The sequence below is a fragment of the Podarcis tiliguerta genome (assembly GCF_965153285.1).
Source record: "Podarcis tiliguerta genome assembly, chromosome: 1".
Lineage (NCBI taxonomy): Eukaryota > Metazoa > Chordata > Lepidosauria > Squamata > Lacertidae > Podarcis > Podarcis tiliguerta.
In genome coordinates, this window is record NC_139534.1 from 35,901,116 (window position 1) to 35,919,712 (window position 18,597).

An 18,597-nucleotide genomic window follows, 5' to 3' on the forward strand; every position below is an offset into this window, starting at 1 on the left:
CCAACTCCTACCAGCTCCACCTAGCATGGCCATGGGCATTGTAGTCCAGGATGGGAATTGTAGTCCATCTCGAAGCCCACAGTTTCCTTCCCCTTATAAGGTATAGGTTACTGCCCTGAGAACCTTACGATTTAAAGTTTGAAAAATTGGAAGCAATGTTGCTTTTACACATTGGATATTCTTCTTCTTCTTATTTGCTCACCCTTCACCCTAAGGACTCAGGGCAGGTTACAACATTAAAAATGATGACTTACATCCATACAAATAATGTAAATTGCTGTCAGATATATGAGAGTATCTGCATCCACCCCATTATGCGTCATCAATTTGCTCTCATTTCATTAGAGGTTCAGGGCTGACTGCAAAGGTTTTGAAATACAACACAGGTTCCCCAGCAATGGAGACTAGAGTTCTTGGGCCAGATGCCCCCTTTTCCCTCATCCCACTTGTACTTCAGGTGCCAGGACCTTGTGCTGGCGGCTGTCCCTCTGATTCATAGAGCTGGGTCATGTTATTCCTATGCAAGCTGACTAGTTTGTATTTTGTTTCAGGGTGGAATTTTTCATACTGCCCAGCATTTCTCCGCTGAAAATAAGGACCCTTGTGTAGTGCTTCTAGCCTTACATAAACCTTGTGCCCTGAACACCCTTTCTTCTACTATCACATAATTAAGATGGCTTTTTCTGCATGCAGAATTTTACATTCATATATTCATCAGTAACCTATCCCATATCAGCTTCTTAAGCAGAATGTGTTAGTATACAGAACATAACACTTCATGATTATTTTTTTTGAAAGCATAATGTTTCATCTCATAATGGAACTGGCTCTATTTAGTACAGTATATTGTAGGGTGCTTCCCATTTGCTGCTATTTTGAGTGCAGTATTCAATTGCATACTGGCAAATTTGGTTTAGGGACACGGGTGGTGCTGTGGGTTAAAGCCTCAGCGCCTAGGACTTGCCGATCGAAAGGTCGGCGGTTCAAATCCCCGCGGCGGGGTGTGCTCCCATTGTTCGGTCCCAGCGCCTGCCAACCTAGCAGTTTGAAAGCACCCTCGGGTGCAAGTAGATAAATAGGGACCGCTTACCAGCGGGAAGGTAAACGGCATTCCGTGTGCTGCGCTGGCTCGCCAGATGCAGCTTGTCACGCTGGCCACGTGACCCGGAAGTGTCTTCGGACAGCGCTGGCTCCCGGCCTCTAGAGTGAGATGAGCGCACAACCCTAGAGTCTGTCAAGACTGGCCCGTACGGGCTGGGGTACCTTCACCTTTACCTTTAAATTTGGTTTGCATACAAAATGGATTTGGCAGCCACTGCATTTCCATTTTGCAGGGACCTTTTGCAGTAAGAGAAGTGACGGTGAAATGCACTGAAAAGGCTGGGAATGCAATTGTGTGATGCACAACATCATATAAACTTTCCACAAACAACTCCAAACGAATGCCCAGTCCATAGTTGAAGTCGTGTTGTGGATACCCAATAAATAGCAGGAGTTGTGCAAGCAAATCAAGATGAATGCTCAATAAGCAGGTCACCTGGAAATGACCATAGGGCATCTCAAACCCAGCTGGCAACATTTATTATCTGGACATGTGGTTATGGGAGTGAGGAAAGGAAATAAAGGCAGATTAGTTAAGAATCTTTGTGCACAGATTTACGATGTCTTTTGCAATAAGGAAAGTGATGGGGAATGCACTAGAAATCGTGGAATAACAATTGATTGCTGGGTATAACCACCACACAAGCAAATTGGAATAAATGCTCGGTGAGTAGCATATATTATAAAATCTCTGCATAGGTTCTGTGCACATGTGTCTGGATGAGTACTCAATAAACAGGAAGTCTGGAAGCATCCTAGCTCTCTGCTGAAAATGTCACTTTAGAACACAAACTTCCCATTTGTTAAGAAGGCAGATTAAGAAAAGTGTGCTTTGCTGCACATGAAGGCTAGTACTTAATTATGTTCGAAATCCTCATTCCTAATGCTGAATCTTATTACTTCTCTTTTGTGTCTCTTTCTGAATATGTCTAAAATAGCAGCTAACCTTCTCTGCCTGCTCCAAACGCACTCTTCTTTCTTTCAGATAATCTGGGCCACTGTGAATTGCTGACTTGTCTACCGCAAGTGCTGTGAAACCTTGTTTAAAGATTTGAGGCCACTTTTAATCTCATCTGTGATGAGACAACCCCTTTGCTGAAACCCAGGAGGAAGGGGTCCATCTGTCTTGTGCCATATGTGTGTAAACTGCAAGATTGGTAAATACGGCAGAGTAGGCTGACAGTGATGGGTTTTCTTTTGTCATAAATTAAAGATGAAACACACGGTGGGGTGGCTGTGGACGTCTCACATACCTGAGAGGACATGAAAAAAGTGCTGGTTTTAATGCAAAAAGCAGAAAACCATAAGAAGAGGTTCAAGGTAAACAAACTTTCAGACGGAAATGTCACTGAAGTAACCCACCCACATACCCACCCAGTTTCCCATACATGGGATGCGGTTTCTGCATTTGTATTGAATCTTCTGAATAGACTTGCCAGATGTCAGTGTTTGTCCCATTTTTCTCACTAGGACTGTCTGTCAGTCAAAGAGAACCTAGCGACATCTGGCAAGTTTAATGCTGAGGTCAGTGTAAGAACTCCTAACGAGGGCTGCAGGTTTCCGATGGTTTCATTTGCCCCCTCTCTGTTTGGAGAAGGGGGGGGGGCGAACCCTGCATGCTGTCAAGACACTGTGCTGTGCTTTCTTTTCAAATAAAAATATTTGACATGTTTTATTCAAACAGGCACCAAAATACAATTGGCATGCGATGATCGGCTAGTGTAGTTTTGTTACAGCTCACGAACCTTCCCTCCTCAACACTTCTTTCTTTTTTCTTTCTTCTTTTTAAAGTGTTTTATTAACAATTTCAACATAATAAAATATCAAAATATATCATATTCATTCCCCCCCTTGTTTTCCCACCTCCCCATCGAACCCTCCCCCCCGATACTACCCTCAGCTCCTCTCTCTGATTTCTCAACACATATTATTCTCTGCATATTGCAAAATTGTATAAATCCTTATATTATCTGTCTACTATGTTAACAATCAATAAATTTGTGTATGTTTATTCAAAACCTGCCAAGGAGTCCAATTCATTTTGTTGTCTTTTTAAGTAATTTGTAAAAAGTTCCCATTCTTCTTTGAAGTCACAGTTGTCCTTATCTCACAATTTGTATGTCAGTTTAGCCAGCTCTGCATAGTTCATCAGTTTCTCTTGCCACTGTTCTTTTGTTGGGTTTTTGATAGCACAGGGATGGAAGAATGAGGAAACCCTCCTCAACATTTCAAGATGCAAACTCTCCTGGAATGCTTCAAGTAGTGCCTCGCTTTGCCAAAAGAGGGAAGCATGTAAGGCAAAGTCACATGTCTGGGTGGAAAGGGGGATGTGGACTGTCCTTGCCTTCCAACCAAAGTTGTGAGGAAAGAAAAGAGATGAAGGGCCCTTTTGGACTGTTGCTATTTTCAGGTTGGATTCAGTTAAAGGTAAAGGTACCCCTGCCCGTACGGGCCAGTCTTGCCAGACTCTAGGGTTGTGCGCCCATCTCACTTAAGAGGCCGGGGGCCAGCGCTGTCCGGAGACACTTCCGGGTCACGTGGCCAGCGTGACAAGCTGCATCTGGCGACCCACGCAGCACACGGAACGCCGTTTACCTTCCCGCTGGTAAGCGGTCCCTATTTACCTACTTGCACTTAGGGGTGCTTTCGAACTGCTAGGTTGGCAGGCGCTGGGACCGAACGACGGGAGCGCACCCCGCTGTGGGGATTCGAACCGCCGACCATGCGATCGGCAAGTCCTAGGCGCTGAGGCTGTACCCACAGCGCCACCCGCGTCCCTTGGATTCAGTTACATGCTAGCAAATTCTGCTTGTGCAGTTGAAGCTGATTGGGATCTCTTGTACAACAAACCCATTCCCCATCCCAGCCAGACTGGACTATTTGGAATAAGGAAAGTGACAGGGTGGAGAAACGCACAGGAAATTGTGGAATGATGTGCTTTATGCAAAGTCATCTAATCTCTTCACAAACAAATCGGGATAAACAGGCTCAAGAGCTGGGTTCCCCAGAAGGAATGGAGGAACCAGACAAAATTACCATTTTTTTTTTTTGTTTCCTTTGTGTGCGCTGTAGCTTGCTAACAGTGAAAGTCGAGACAGCAGCTTTTGAGGTTTCTGATTTATTGTTAACACTATGAACTTAAAACACGGAAGGTGGTCATGGATGAAGGCCCTGAATGTGATATCCTCCCCACCCCCCTCTCCATTTCAGAAAGTGTAAGTTAGTTATACAGGCTGTAGGGCTGGTGCTGGTATTTGTTTCATCTTGTTAGGGATAGGGCAGACATCGATGCATTGCTACCACCTCCTCGTGTGGGGATGTGAGAGTTATGAAGAGACTTTCTGGAGACTATTGAAATTACAGCATAGATGTGTCCTTAATGACTAGGGGAACAGTGTCCACTCAGAAATTTTCCCATTTAAATGAATGGCAACTATGCAATTTAATTCAATTCTTATGCCCCACTTTCTTTTGCTCAAAGCACCAAGGCTTCAATCTCATGCATGTGTACTTGGGAAAGCAGCACCAAACTCAGTGGGACTTATTCTCAATGAATTGCACAGGAACCAGGCTGCACAATAGCATCTTGCTATTCATGTAGCTTCTTATACCTCTGCACAGCTCCCTTACATCTAATTTTAAGCCCTTCCTGGTGGATTGTGTTAACAGACAATTCTGTTTGGGCCAGTAGGCTCGTTAGGTGCAATATCCACATTTGATTTCAGCTTTATTTCTGTTACAGTGTCTTGAAGAAGGACCTCCAGCTGCAAAGATTCAGCAATTTGTCTCCTGGCTACCAGTGGCCTGGACCTTTGACCTGCCAGCCAGGACAGGCTCCACAGAGTAAAGCTGCCTTCTGCAATACTGGCCTGAATGTGGCCAGCTGAATTTGTAGCCCAGCGGAGAGAGGCACTAAGTCCTACAAAACTATTTATTAACAACTTGTTCCATCGGGTAACAACAGAGTCTCATGTGTGCCTTGCCTTATACCAATCCTGCTTGGCTTCACCTTAGCTGCATTCAGTCAACACTTCATTCCTTTTTAAAATGTTTTCTTACCTGGCAGTTTCTGGGTTTTACATAACATAAAAATCACTTCTGGAAATCTAGCAGAATCTGGCAGAAGTTTAGTTCTCACTTCTGAATCGGCTGTTTCCAGAAAAAATCTGCTTGCAATACAGTAACCCAGAAATTTGTGGGAGCTTTGTGCTGTAGTTTTCCTGTGGTTTTCATATATCACACTGTGTGTGTGTGGGGGGGGGGGGATTGAGGCAGTATTCTGGCATGCAGTTCTTTCCTGCCTTTCCCATGGGTCAATCAGGGGAAATGGAACCACATGGGTGCATAGAGGGTGACAACATGACCAAAGGCATCCTCTGTTGTTTCACACCAAATCCACTGGTGTGAATGTAATTTAGCATGACATGACAGTATATTGATTAAAAGAAGAAGAAGCCATAGTTCCACAATGCAACAGGAAGCACAAAGTTAAATCAACATTAGAACTCGGGACTGAAGTTCCCCCCTCGCCAATCCTACCCAGTATTGGATCTCCTCCAGCTTTGTCATGAATACTTCTCCTGACTCTGACCCTCAGCTCCTATTTACCTGACTACCCTCAAGCCCCCCAACCACTGCCCCCAGACTCCAGACTTCTTGCCTAAGGTCTGGGTGCCCATTGCCCCATGTCCATGGCAACCTGTCGCAAACTCCAAGACCGACACCTCTCAGAAAGTGATAGAAAATACTTGCTACATTGTAGGCAAGGCAATATAATTTGCTTTACATTGTATTTGGGTAAGACAAATGCAACACAGTTTTAGGAAGTTCAGAGCTCTGAAACTCTCCCAGTGTTCATGAGTAAGATATCACTAGCAGATAATATATATAGTGTTAGGAAATCTCACTAGAACTGCATGTCATAGTTATGAAATACCATACCAAAATTACTGGTACAGAATGCCAAAAAAGAGAAGTCTGGTGCTGCAGAGGAAGTAGGTGGAGTAGTTCACGCTTGCCTCCAGAGATGTAAGAAACTGCAGTAAAATGATCTAGTAAGAACCTAAGAATTGCCATGCTGGATGCTATCTAGTCCAGCATTCTGTTCTCATGGTGACCAACTTTAATGACTTGCCAAAATGCCTTCCTGTGGGAAGATACCTATGGGAAGCCCACAAGCATGTCTTGAGTGCAGTATCACTTCCCCACTTGTGTTTCCCATGAGCGCACACAACTTTGTAATAGCTTAGGAAAATGGATTGTATAAAGGGATGTTTCCTACACATGCCATAGGGATGAACACAGACGCATTCTAAAGCAGGTGAAGCTAACATGATGCCCTCCCCATGTTGTTGAGCTACAGCTTCTGGGCTACAGCTTCTGTCATCCCTGTCATTGGCTGTGACTAAAGGGAGATTGAACCCAACAACAACGTCACTGTGTTGCCCACTCCTGTCTCAAGCGTGATGGTAGTGGCACGAACAAACATTCATGCCTACTCAAAAGTGAATCCTATTCAATTCCATGGGTTTTTCTCTCAAATGGGGTTAGATTTGTGGCCCAGGTTATGTAAAACAAAAAGCAAAAAATAGCAAGCAGGGGGCCTTGCAAAACTGCTGTGGATGCGTGAGTATGTCTGCTCAGATTGAAGAAGAGCTAAGCCATTTCCAAGATATACAGGTATAAATATTACCTTGCAGTTGGGAACTGTAGACCAACTCATAGTTCCCAAATGGAAGAAGAGCCCTGTTGTGTACAGAGCCCTTTCTAATTAACATTGTACATGGGTGTGTGTGTGTGTGTGTGTGTGTGTCAGTGGACACATCAACATCAGAATGTGGTGTTGCCAGCAAGTTCATTCCTACTATTCCCCACCCATTCCTTGAATATGTTTGGGGACTGAACAGTCCTTGTGTTAAAAGGTGTTTTTTCATTCCGCAATGGCTTCACTTTATAGAATCTAAACAACCAATATTATGCTAACCATTTATTTCAGGTATGTTGAGAGACACACCTCATTTAAAGTTTGCTTTTAAAATGTGTGTGAAGATACCAATTCTAGGATTGCCTTCATTCCCTTTCCTTTCTTTTCTGATTGATTTCTGAAATGTTGGCCCTGTTAAAACCTTCTTTTTGTCCTTTCAGACAAGGTACATTTCTTGCCCAAGGGATGATGATGTTAATAATAACAATAATATGACAGAATTAGTTCTGAATAATCCACACATTTTTCCTATAGGACATTGGACGGAATCCAAGCATTGATGTACACTTTGCCTTTGCCAAGCATCGTTCAGTCATAAATTTTGAAGGTGTTTTGGTGACACATCCTTGAAGAATTAAAACAGGGGGAATGTTTTGGAGGACTGAAACATGTAGCTGAAAGTTTGGCACTGTACAGATAGACTGTGGATACGTGAGAAACCTAGTTAGTGTACGTGTGTGCATGTACATGAGAGAGGGAGAGGCTCTATTTGCACTATACGGTTAAAAACAATTTTGGGGCATATGGGGTTTGGGAGACATGCTGTGCTCCTTCTAGGGTAGCTTGTCCACCTTTGGTCCCCACCCTGCTTTCATCTGTGGCTCCTAGAAGCTGTCAGCATGCTACAGCTTCAACTGTATGTGTGTGTGCATTGTTAAAGTTGTAATATGTGAAGTGGGATTGAGTTAACCTCTTCTGCATGCCTCTCATACTGGCATTTGAAAGTTTCAACATTACAAAGATGATTATTTGAAGACATGTTCTAGCTGGGTTCTCAAAATAGGGAGAGATATTATCAGAAGTAGGCCTCAGAGAATCTCCGTTCTTAACAGTGCAATCTATACATCCCTACACAGAAGTCCTACTGAGTTCCAAGGTAAGCCTCTATAGGATTGTAGCCTATAGGTTGTGCATAGGTCTGAATTTCTCCTGTAGAAATATCTTGACTGCATAAGGTATAATTTGTTGTGATTTTGTTTGACCTCCTTTAGATAACTAAAACGTACAGGAAATACACCCCCCTCCCCAATTTGATCAACTTTCTCCTCCCTTTTTTTTGCCTAGGAAGTATGGAAACAGGATGCTTAATTTGATCTAGTGATATTACTGTATGCTTTATCTAAGGCTAATAAAAAGAAAATTCAATAGATACATTAAAATGTCTGAGATCGTGGCTAAATACCGCTAGCGAGTTAGACCATTGACCCTGCCTGCACTTAAAGGAGTCTGAGAGTCAGACTTTTGACGCCAGAAGACAGCAAAACTGAACAGTTGGGTCTGTGTGTGTGTGTGTGTGTGTGTGTGTGTGTGTGTCTGTCTATTTGCAGAATTTGGCATTATGTCTGTTGCCCCAAATCTTTTTTTGGGTCTTCTGGAGCAGTGAAATCATTTAAAGCAGTGCTTAAAACACAATCCATTAACACTGCGACAGTACGAAGAAGGAAAAATTAGGTGATGCTTCTTCTTGTGCTCCTGAAGGCTTCTTCTCTTAAAATATTGCTCATCAATATTTAAGTATTCATTGTCAGTCAGTGTATGTTACCATTATCTAGGTGATTATAGAAAATCCATGCAAATTTAAATCCAAATATGAGATCATGCAAAAATCCCACTCCACCACTTTGTCTGTCTATCACACCATTTTTTTAAAAGTTACTATAGACTTTTGTTCCAATTCTGACCTGTCTGGAAGTGGCAAATGCTACATATGGCAAATTCTTTCCTTTTTAAAGCATTTTATGCTTAGGATATTTTTCCTGGGTGAAGTTAATAAGTCTACAGTCAGGGTTTTTTTTAAATTACGTCTGATGCATTCTGGTCTTTCATAGCCATCAGCCATTCAGAATTATGGTATTTTCAGTACTTCAAAACAAAGCTGCAATTTCCTCTCTGGGTTGAACAAGTGCAGCCATTTCTCTTTATTTAATCTGAAGTATGCATGGGGATTACCACGAGGGGACAGGGGAAAATTGTGGAATTCAGTGTACAGAAGGATGTGTTGAATATCCTCAAATATAATTAAACCGTGGAACCCTCATTTTGCCTGCCAGGCCTCCATATTATGCTCCTTTGCTCCTTAGTTGGCCTCAGTATCAGAGTGAAACTTGCACATTCAGAAATATGGCATAGTGCATGGCATCCTGGACTGTACCACTTTCAGCCCCTGAAAACCGTCGTCACCTTCTACTGCCACACAGATCATGTAGACATGATCCATATCAGTGTGTTTTCGAAACAACCAAAGTATGTTATGGTTTCACCACCTGCTATGCTGCTTGATGAGGGCCTTCAGGTATATTTTTTTCATCCTTATCATCAACTCAGGTGCCAAGGTCTTGCTCTGCATGCCATTTTACTTCAGCAAAAGCCCCTCTAGCTTGCACAGAGCTGGGCTTTTTAATTGCTGGCATCAATTTTAGTCCATCATGGCTGCTGTTTGCTTAAATCCAGTGGTTTCATCAGCCTAGCAGGGCTGCATTAACACAGAAGAAGACTGAAAAAAGCTCCCTGCCCATAGAAGACTAGTATATCAGATGGAAGGTTAAACTACAGTTCTTCCCCATTGACAGACTAGCTTTTCACATGCAGATCATTATTTCTATTCAGAAATTCAGTAATATCTGCATTTACTTAGCATTATCAACCAAGAATATTGTGGAACCATAAAAGACTAACAGTATCATGATGCCATAAGTTTTTGTGGAGTAGATCCCACTTTATTAGATTTGAGAAGCGTCATCTTTACTATATAGAAATAATGCAATCAATTATGATGATTAATCCAGCCACAAGGGAGAGAAAAAGTCCATAATGGCAGGTAGCCTGGCCAGTTAAATAGTCCTCTATCACACATCTCTCTGAGATCCTGCAGGGTAGTGTTAGATTGTGAGGCCCCATGAGAATCCAAGGAGGATTGCCCACCCCTTCCTGTCATGGTGGCAGCTGCCTCTCTCCACAAGTCTGCCCTGTTGCAGAGAGGAACACTGGACTGTGAGAACTAATGAAGTCTGTTGTGATGTTTAAGTAGACACAAGTCCACAAATGTTTGTGCCACAAGCACAATAAATGTTTGTCTTCTAAGGTGACATTTTCTGGACCAGATTAACAGTCTCGCTGCTCTGTAAGGTATCGTTCATTGCCTCAACATGCTGCCCCATTTCCGGCTCTTAAAAGCACTGTTTCTCAAACATTTTGAATTCAGAACCCAGAATCTACTGAGGCCATGTAACCCAGTTAGCTGTTCCTGAACTGAATATGTACCACAGTCATGAGCTTATACTCTGCTGCTGTGTAGAAGGTCTTGTGGATGAGGGTAGTAATGCTACAGTAGCATTAGAAAAAGAACAACTTATTTCTCTTCTAAAGCCCATCCCACTAGTGCTTGCGCCCAGACTAAAATAGGATCTTTCTAAGCACCCTACCATCATATCACACACAGGGAAGTATACAAACAGAACAAGGCCTCTTTCTCAACTTCTTTCTTCCCAAGCCATAATAGGATGACAAGAGATGAAGGTTGCAATCACTGTTAATGGATGTACATGGGTTTACAGTGTTACCTCGGGTTAAGTACTTAATTCATTCTGGAGGTCCGTTCTTAACCTGAAACTGTTTTGAACCTGAAGCACCACTTTAGCTAATGCTGCTGCTGCCACGCTACCGGAGCACAATTTCTGTTCTCATCCTGAAGCAAAGTTCTTAACCCAAGGTACTATTTCTGAGTTAGCGGAGTCTGTAACCTGAAGTGTATGTAACCTGAAGTGTATGTAACCCGAGGTACCACTGTATGGGACTTTTCCAGTGGTGATACTGATGCTATGGAATGCGTTCCCTGTATAGTCTGGCTTTTGAAGATGCAGGGATTCCATTGGTGTCTTGAATGTATTTTTTTAAAAAAAATTATTCAGCTGCTTTAAATGTGATTGCTTGGGTTGTGTCTTTTATGTATGTATATTTACATTTTAATACATGTGTAATTGGATTTTGTACTTGTAAACTGCTTAGAAGCCTATTTTGGAATTAAGTGCGCTCTCTCTCTCTCTCTCTCTCTCTCTCTCTCTCTCAACACCTATTCATTAAAAATAAAACTATATAGGAAGCGTCAAATCTATCCTTGTCTTGCCCAATAGAGATGGAATGCTGAATCGGACTCAGAAGAATGTTGCAACCCCTGCCCTGTCAGACTTCCTCAAATGAGATTGTGGCATCCATCAGACTTGTCTAATTACAATTATATCTTCTGACTTTAGAAACCAAAACTAACTGTTGTAAGTAGTGCAATAATAATTATTTTTTTAAAAAGAAAATTTTGTTATTTTAACACTAACTTTCTTATTAAGGGATGGAGAAGGAACAAGTTGCAAGAGAAATAGAGAAATTAAGACATGTAAAGCTTTGCCTGGTTCCTCACTGCTATCAATGTCCGCTTGTTTATCATGAAACTCTCCCAAATGAAACATACAAAAGAATTCAAGGAACTTCTGGAAAATAGTGACATTTTGGGTCCTTGGTGTTTTTTTCAACATTATCTGCATGAATTTGCCCTGGTTAGAAATGGTAAAACACAATAACAAAGGAAAAGAAGATAACGAATGTTAAGACAACTGTGTTTTAATGGTGCATTCCTGAAGCATTTGCAAGAGGAAATCTAGGGAAAATTCATTTCTGCTGCTTGAAAAATAATCCACACAACACCAAACCCTTTTGCATAGTTCCAGGAACACCCTATCACACTTTTGCCAGTTGACTAATACTGAATAATCACTAGAAGACCACTACGGCAGGGGTGGGGATTTGGGATGGCTTTTGTGTGAAACATTGCAATGGACATTCAATCTCTACTCAAAAGTACTTGTGACTTTAGAACCACCATGTCTGTTAACTCAGAAGTTCCTCTGGCTCTGCCCACCCTGGCAAAGGGTCCTTAGAAAGTTGCATAGAAGGGAATGTGATCCTCCAGCCCATTTCACTAACCATATCAGAATACATTTCTTTCCCTCATTTTCTTCACCTGCGGATAATTTACTTTAGGTGAGGCTATGTGACAAGTTAGGGTTGCTTGGAGCCCCTTTGAAACTGTGTCAACCTCATCAGAGTTCTTTTGGCTTCCGTGAGGTTCACCCGAGGAGGAGCCTCTGAATTCATGTCTGTTTTTACCCCCATCCCAGCCCTCTCTCATCTCAACAAAATAACAGAATAACATCAAGCCCAGACACACCCCAGGGAATTGTCAATAGCTGCTTAATGCACAGCAAAGGGAGCCATAGAGGCAAGAAGAAGCATGGATCTAAGTCTTGCATTGTGCATAGCTCATACAGTAGGCTGTTTTACTCTTACTGGACTTGTTCTTCATAGGGCTTGCCGATCAGAAGGTCGGTGGTTCAAATCCCTGTGACGGGGTGAGCTCCAGTTGCTTGGTCCCTGCTCCTGCCAAGCTAGCAGTTCAAAAGCACGTCAAAGTGCAAGTAGATATATAGGTACTGCTCCGGCAGGAAGGTAAACGGCATTTCTGTGCGCTGCTCTGGTTCGCCAGAAGCAGCTTAGTCATGCTGGCCACATGACTCAGAAGCTGTACGCTGGCTCCCTCGGCCAGTAAAGCCAGATGAGTGCTGTAACCCCAGAGTTGTCTGCAACTGGACCTAATGGTCAGGGGTCCCTTTACCTTTAAGTTATAATTACTGGATGCACAGGTCACCTCGGGGGGTGTAAGTCCCTCCCTCCCATTCTGAATTTATTCCTCCTTTCTTCCTCACCTGAGAAGTGGCTCTTGTGATAATGTCACATAGAACCAGGTCAAAAAACCCAACAAACTGGGTGGGTGGGGATCTACCTCACCTTTACTGGGAAAGCAGAGATTACTTTTCTCCGCAGTCATTCCATTGGACAAGCTTACCCTTCTGAGTGAATAAACAGAAGGCAGTCTCCATATGCAAGAGACAGTCATATAAAATATTTGTTCCTTTGTTTCTTTCACTATTACATTTTTTTAAAAAAGGTGTAGGGTTTGACATTGCTTTCTCTTAAACCAAATATTACCATTGATTAAAGTTTCTGATGAGGCAAGGTTGGGGTTACATGCCTTCCATAGCATTCTGTCTGTCTGACTCTCTCTCTATTCCTTGATATGCTAAATGAATGTCTTGTTAAATATCCCTGGCATGGTGCATCTTGCTTCTTCCTGCTCTATAACATAATCTGGCTGAAGCAAGTTCCCGATTACCTCATCCCTTGTCATTTAGTCTATGTAAACATAGAATGAATGACAGGAAAATAAGCACACAGTCCATTATTTCATCCTGCTCCCTTTCAAGAATTTGTTACAGGCCACGGGTGGAGACAGGAAACTTGGTTTTGATGGTCTTTGGTTTTTATCAAGTAAAGAAACTCTTTTCTTCTTCTCTCTGTAACAGGTGGGCACCACTGCCATTATAAGAGAACAAGGGAGGCATTCATGGTGAGTTCCGGCACCTCTTTTCCTAGAAAAATAACACTGGATATAAGATTATGCATTGCGTGGAGAGACTGGATAGGAAGAAGCTTCTCCCACCTCTCGTAAATTAGAACTGGGGCCCAGCCAATGAAACTGAATGTTGGAAGATTCAGAACAGACAAAAGAAAGTACCGTATTTTTTGCTCTATAAGATGACTCTCTTTTTCCCTTCTAAAAAGTAATGGGAAATGTGTGTGCATCTTATGGAGCGAATGAAGGCTGCACAGATATCCCAGAAGCCAGAACAGTGAGAGGGATCGCTGCTTTCACTGCGCAGCGATCCCTCTTGCTGTTCTGGCTTCTGAGATTCAGAATATTTTTTTTCTCGTTTTCCTCCTCCAAAAACTAGGTGCGTCTTGTGGTCTGGTGCGTCTTGTGGTCTGGTGGGTCTTATAGAGCGAAAAATACGGTACTTCTTTACACAGTGTGTAAATTCAGAATTCACTCCCACAAGATACAGCGATGGCCATCAGCTTGGATGGTTTTAAAAGGGAATTAGACAGACTGATGGAGAATGAGGTTATCAATGCCTGCTAGTCATGATGGCAGTGTGCTGCCACCTGTTTTGAAGGTGGTGTGTTGGGGAACATGAATAAAGAGAGTTCATGTCCTGGTCACTGGTTTCCCCAAATTGGCTACTATGAGAATGGGGTGCTGGATTAAATGGGCCCTTGATTTGTTCCAGTGGATCTCTGCTTATGTTCTTAATTATGAATGTGAGAGAAACTTGGTTTCACATCATGGGGTAATATACCGTGATTCTGGTTTTTTATAGTATTCTTATACGCAGCTTCTGAGACTTATCGACAGTGTTAGAAACTGAGATATGAAAGCTAGGAGCTAAATGGCACCTTAAACCTAGGCTATGGGCGCAACTACGGAATGTCTAGGTGCATTTTTTTAAATAACAAGAATACAAAGCTGAAAATGAATGAACTGCGGGTAAAATATAATGTTCATTTTTCACATGGTCTAGTCCTTCCCCTGCCCAGCCCCCTAATATCCTTAAGAGGGTGTCTTCTCCGGTCTCCAGAGAGTAGCTGGAAGTGGGGAGGCAGAAAAAGGTCCTCCTTTCCTTCCACTCTGCAGTTTTAATCTAAAATCTTAGGCACAGTACTGCACCCAGAGCTCAGAAACTGCTTGCGCTAATGAAATTCCCTGTCGCAAAATGCACCTAGATTACAATGGGAGTTTTGAACACTGCTTACTAATGTACTTTTACTGCCCGTCAGATCTACATTTACTAAAGACAGCATTTCTGAAATGGTGAGGGAAGCACATCCCTTCTACAAGGACAAGTCTACTCTGTTCCCTGGTCCCTCACACTAACAGGCCTTGCATGGAGGCAGAGTGCCATATTGGGCAGTGCTTATATTGGGCAGTGGGGGCCATCTCTTATGGCACTGCTGTTGCTTTGCTGCCAAAAGGGTAATATAATCTAAATTCTGGAATCCATTTTGATTACCTAAAAGTTCCTCCTACAGGGACACTAAAGGTTTCTATGGCCTCATGAATTTCTATGTTCTCTATCCCACCTTAATTTGTTCCCCAGCCACCTAAGCACAAAGGGGAACAGTAAATGGATGACGTCTGTGCCTTCCTTCACCTTCCTTATACAGTGGTACCTCAGGTTAAGTACTTAATTCGTTCCGGAGGTCCGTTCTTAACCTGAAACTGTACTTAACCTGAAGCACCACTTTAGCTAATGGGGCCTCCTGCTGCTGCTGCACCGCCGGAGCACGATTTCTGTTCTCATCCTGAAGCAAAGTTCTTAACCTGAGGTAATATTTCTGGGTTAGCGGACTCTGTAACCTGAAGCGTATGTAACCTGAAGCGTATGTAACCCGAGGTGCCGCTGTAGTTACAGGAGTGTGTTTTTTTGCCTTGGGGAGGGTGCTGTGATCGAGTTTGAGAAGCCCTGTGTTATCCGTTTATTTATGCATATCTAAACTTGCATCCCGGTTTCTTCTTCAGCAAGAATTCCCTCCCCCTCTCCCCACCTACCTCCCCCCCCCCCGTTTCTTTTTGAAGCTTTAAAATTCTTTCCTCTTGTGTAAAAAGTCCTGCACAATATTTAAGCTTCTCAAAGCACCCCTGTGGGGATATCTGTAGAGAAAAGAGGCTTGGGCACAAGCCAAGAGAGTTTCCCCTGGCCGCTGTTTGCAGTTGCCTCCTGCTCAGTCAGCAGGGTGCTCAGATTTATTGGGTGTGAAGTTGCTCATTATGGTTTTTACCTTTAGAAGCCTTTTATCAAAGGATGACTATACACTGGTGCACGCTAAACAAAAACAAAGCAAGAGGCTTGATTTTAGTGGCTGACAAGATTCTTCAGGAGAAAAAATGCAGACAAAGGTAAAAAAAAGGAAGAAAGAAAAAGAGGCCCTGACAAAGATAATACTTTAATGAAGTTTACCGATAAGGGAGCGAAGAGTTTTATTCAAATGTGACCTTTTTTAGAAATCAAAGCCTCAGCAAAGAAGACTTAAATGGCACTTTATTACCCTGGTCCCCTCTAGTGTCGCCATATTTTAGGGTCTGTCAGCAGTTCCATTATAAACCTTCAGGGATTTGTAATTTAGCTCAACTATAAAAAATCTTGTTCGGGGTTGGAACATATAACCTACAAGACTCCATCTTTAGATCACTTTATTCATTAAAGTAGCATAGCTGATTCTTTTTTCACCCCCAAGGACTAAGTTTAAAATAAAATTTGAAAACAAAACAATTGCCTTTGAATTTTATTCAAACCAGAAATATTAAACCACATTGCACTTACTCTCATGGTGAAACTTCAATGAAAACATTCTTTTTAAAATCACATCCGGGCCAATCTTAAATTGGTAGCATAGAGACGTGGTTGGTGGAAGAATTAAGGTTATTCCAGATAGATTTTAAAATACAGTTCCTGTGTCTTTAAATATTACTTCACACTGACTGTAATTGAAAGTTTTATAAAGAGAGGCACCCTGACTCTTGAATCCGATGGAACCCAAACATTTGACCAAAGTGATGACTGGTGTATTGTTGTCAGTATATAGCCTGCTTTTAGATTTAAACTGTATTTTAAAATAACATTGTTCCATAGTGTTTTAATCTTGCATCATGCTCCTGAATTGATCTCTGCAGCCAGAGCAGGCATTGCAACCTTCCAGCAGTTTGACCTCACTCACAAAGGCACGCTCCTCCATCGTCCCCTATATATAGATGGATGCCAACAAGTGACAGAAGGCTGTATGACAGCCATCTTCAAATTTCTAAAGGGCTGTCACACAGAGGATGGAGTAAGCTTGTTTTCTCCTGCTCCGGAGGCTAGGACCCAAACCAATGGATTCAAGTTACAAGAAGGGAGATTCTGACTAAGGAAGAACTTTCTGACAGTAAGAGCTGGTCAACAGTGGAACGGACTCCCACAAGGAGGGAGATTTTTAAGCAGAGGTTAGCCATCTGTCATGTATGATCTAGTTGAGATTCCTGCATTGCAAGGGGTTGGACTAGGTCCCTTCCAACTCTACAATTCCATGATTCTATGAAGAGCAGGTTATAAAGGATTTCAACAGGAAAACAAATTAATGGAAATTTTGCTCTGCAGGGAGACAGGTGTTATCAAGATTTTGTTTTGTTGGTAGAAAAACTTTATTTCTACATATTGCATAATTTTAAGGTATCCTTCCAAACCTGTCTATAAAGTGCTGGCATGATTAGCTTCAGAATTTACCACTACATCACTGTACACCAAACGTGTGAAAGAGTCATATAAGCCATTTCTAGACTCACTATTTTTCAAGAGCACCAGAAAATTCAGGTTGGTCAATTAGAGTTGTAGCCAACAAAGCTCCGCTCCCTCTCCTTCCCTGGTGCTCCACTCAGATCTGCTCTAGAGGGCTGGGGGAATCCCCAGAGCCAATCTCTCTGTGTGTGCACACACAGTGGGTACAGGAAGTTCCTTGCCATGGGGAGAAGTTGTTCTGCAAGTTCAGTGACTGTGTTGACTGGAACCCTGAAAGTGAATTAGGTGCTCTTGTTCAACAAACCCACTCCCCCAGCCTAAAAGTTAGATTTTTTAGCAGTAAAGAAAGTGATAGAAAAATGCTCTGCAAAGTGTGGGATAACCACCAGCTGCCCATAGAAGGTTCTGAAGGGAAGTAAGAAAGGAGAGGAACTAAAATTGAAGATAAGAAAACAATAACCCAGTCATCTCTTCTCCATGTGAAGCTTACATGGCAATGTAAACCCAATGCTCCTAATTTCAAAACAGATTTCGCAAGGCAAAAATAAACTGTAAAGAGCTGGGTGCTCTGAAAAATGCTATGAAAATTATTAATTGGAATAAAATAAATCACCATATGAAGCTGATTGGTTTTCTTATCCTAATGAGTCTGTTTCACACAAGCCTTGGAGTCTACCATCTGGATATGCCTCTGCCACATTTGGTCCCCAAACAAGTTCTATATAAAATTCTCTAGAAAATGAAAATACATTCAAATGAAGTGAAACTGCATCTGGCCCCACTGATGCCAAAGGTGTTTAGTGCACCAACACTTTTCATCCTTAGCAGCCTGACTACATGCTGTTTGTGGCCCAAATTTACAGAAGCACGTTGTCCATATGAAGAAGGTTTTGTTTTAATTTCTTTTAATGGTCAGGCTATGTGGTCTGGCACATATGTTACCCAATTTCTAACCTTTCTGATCTGCGTGTTTTATAATAGCAGGTCCAGATGACAAGACACCCCCTTTCAGCTTCACTAACGTGGTCCAAAGGAAAACAGAGCAATACATTTGGCACTAGCTTGGCTGCAGGAGTTGCCAGAAAGAAGCGTCCAAGGTGCCGTCCAACTATCTTAGGGACTCCACTCCAGATTTGTGCAGGGGCTTCTCCCGAAGATGTCTCACAAAGCAGCAAAGGTTTAGGATCAGAGTTTTCCTTCTCTTAGATGGGATACCTTCCTAGGCTGACAAGCTACGTCTGCCCCCACATCCCTCTACAGCAGGGATATCCAACAGGTCGATTGCTATCTACTGGT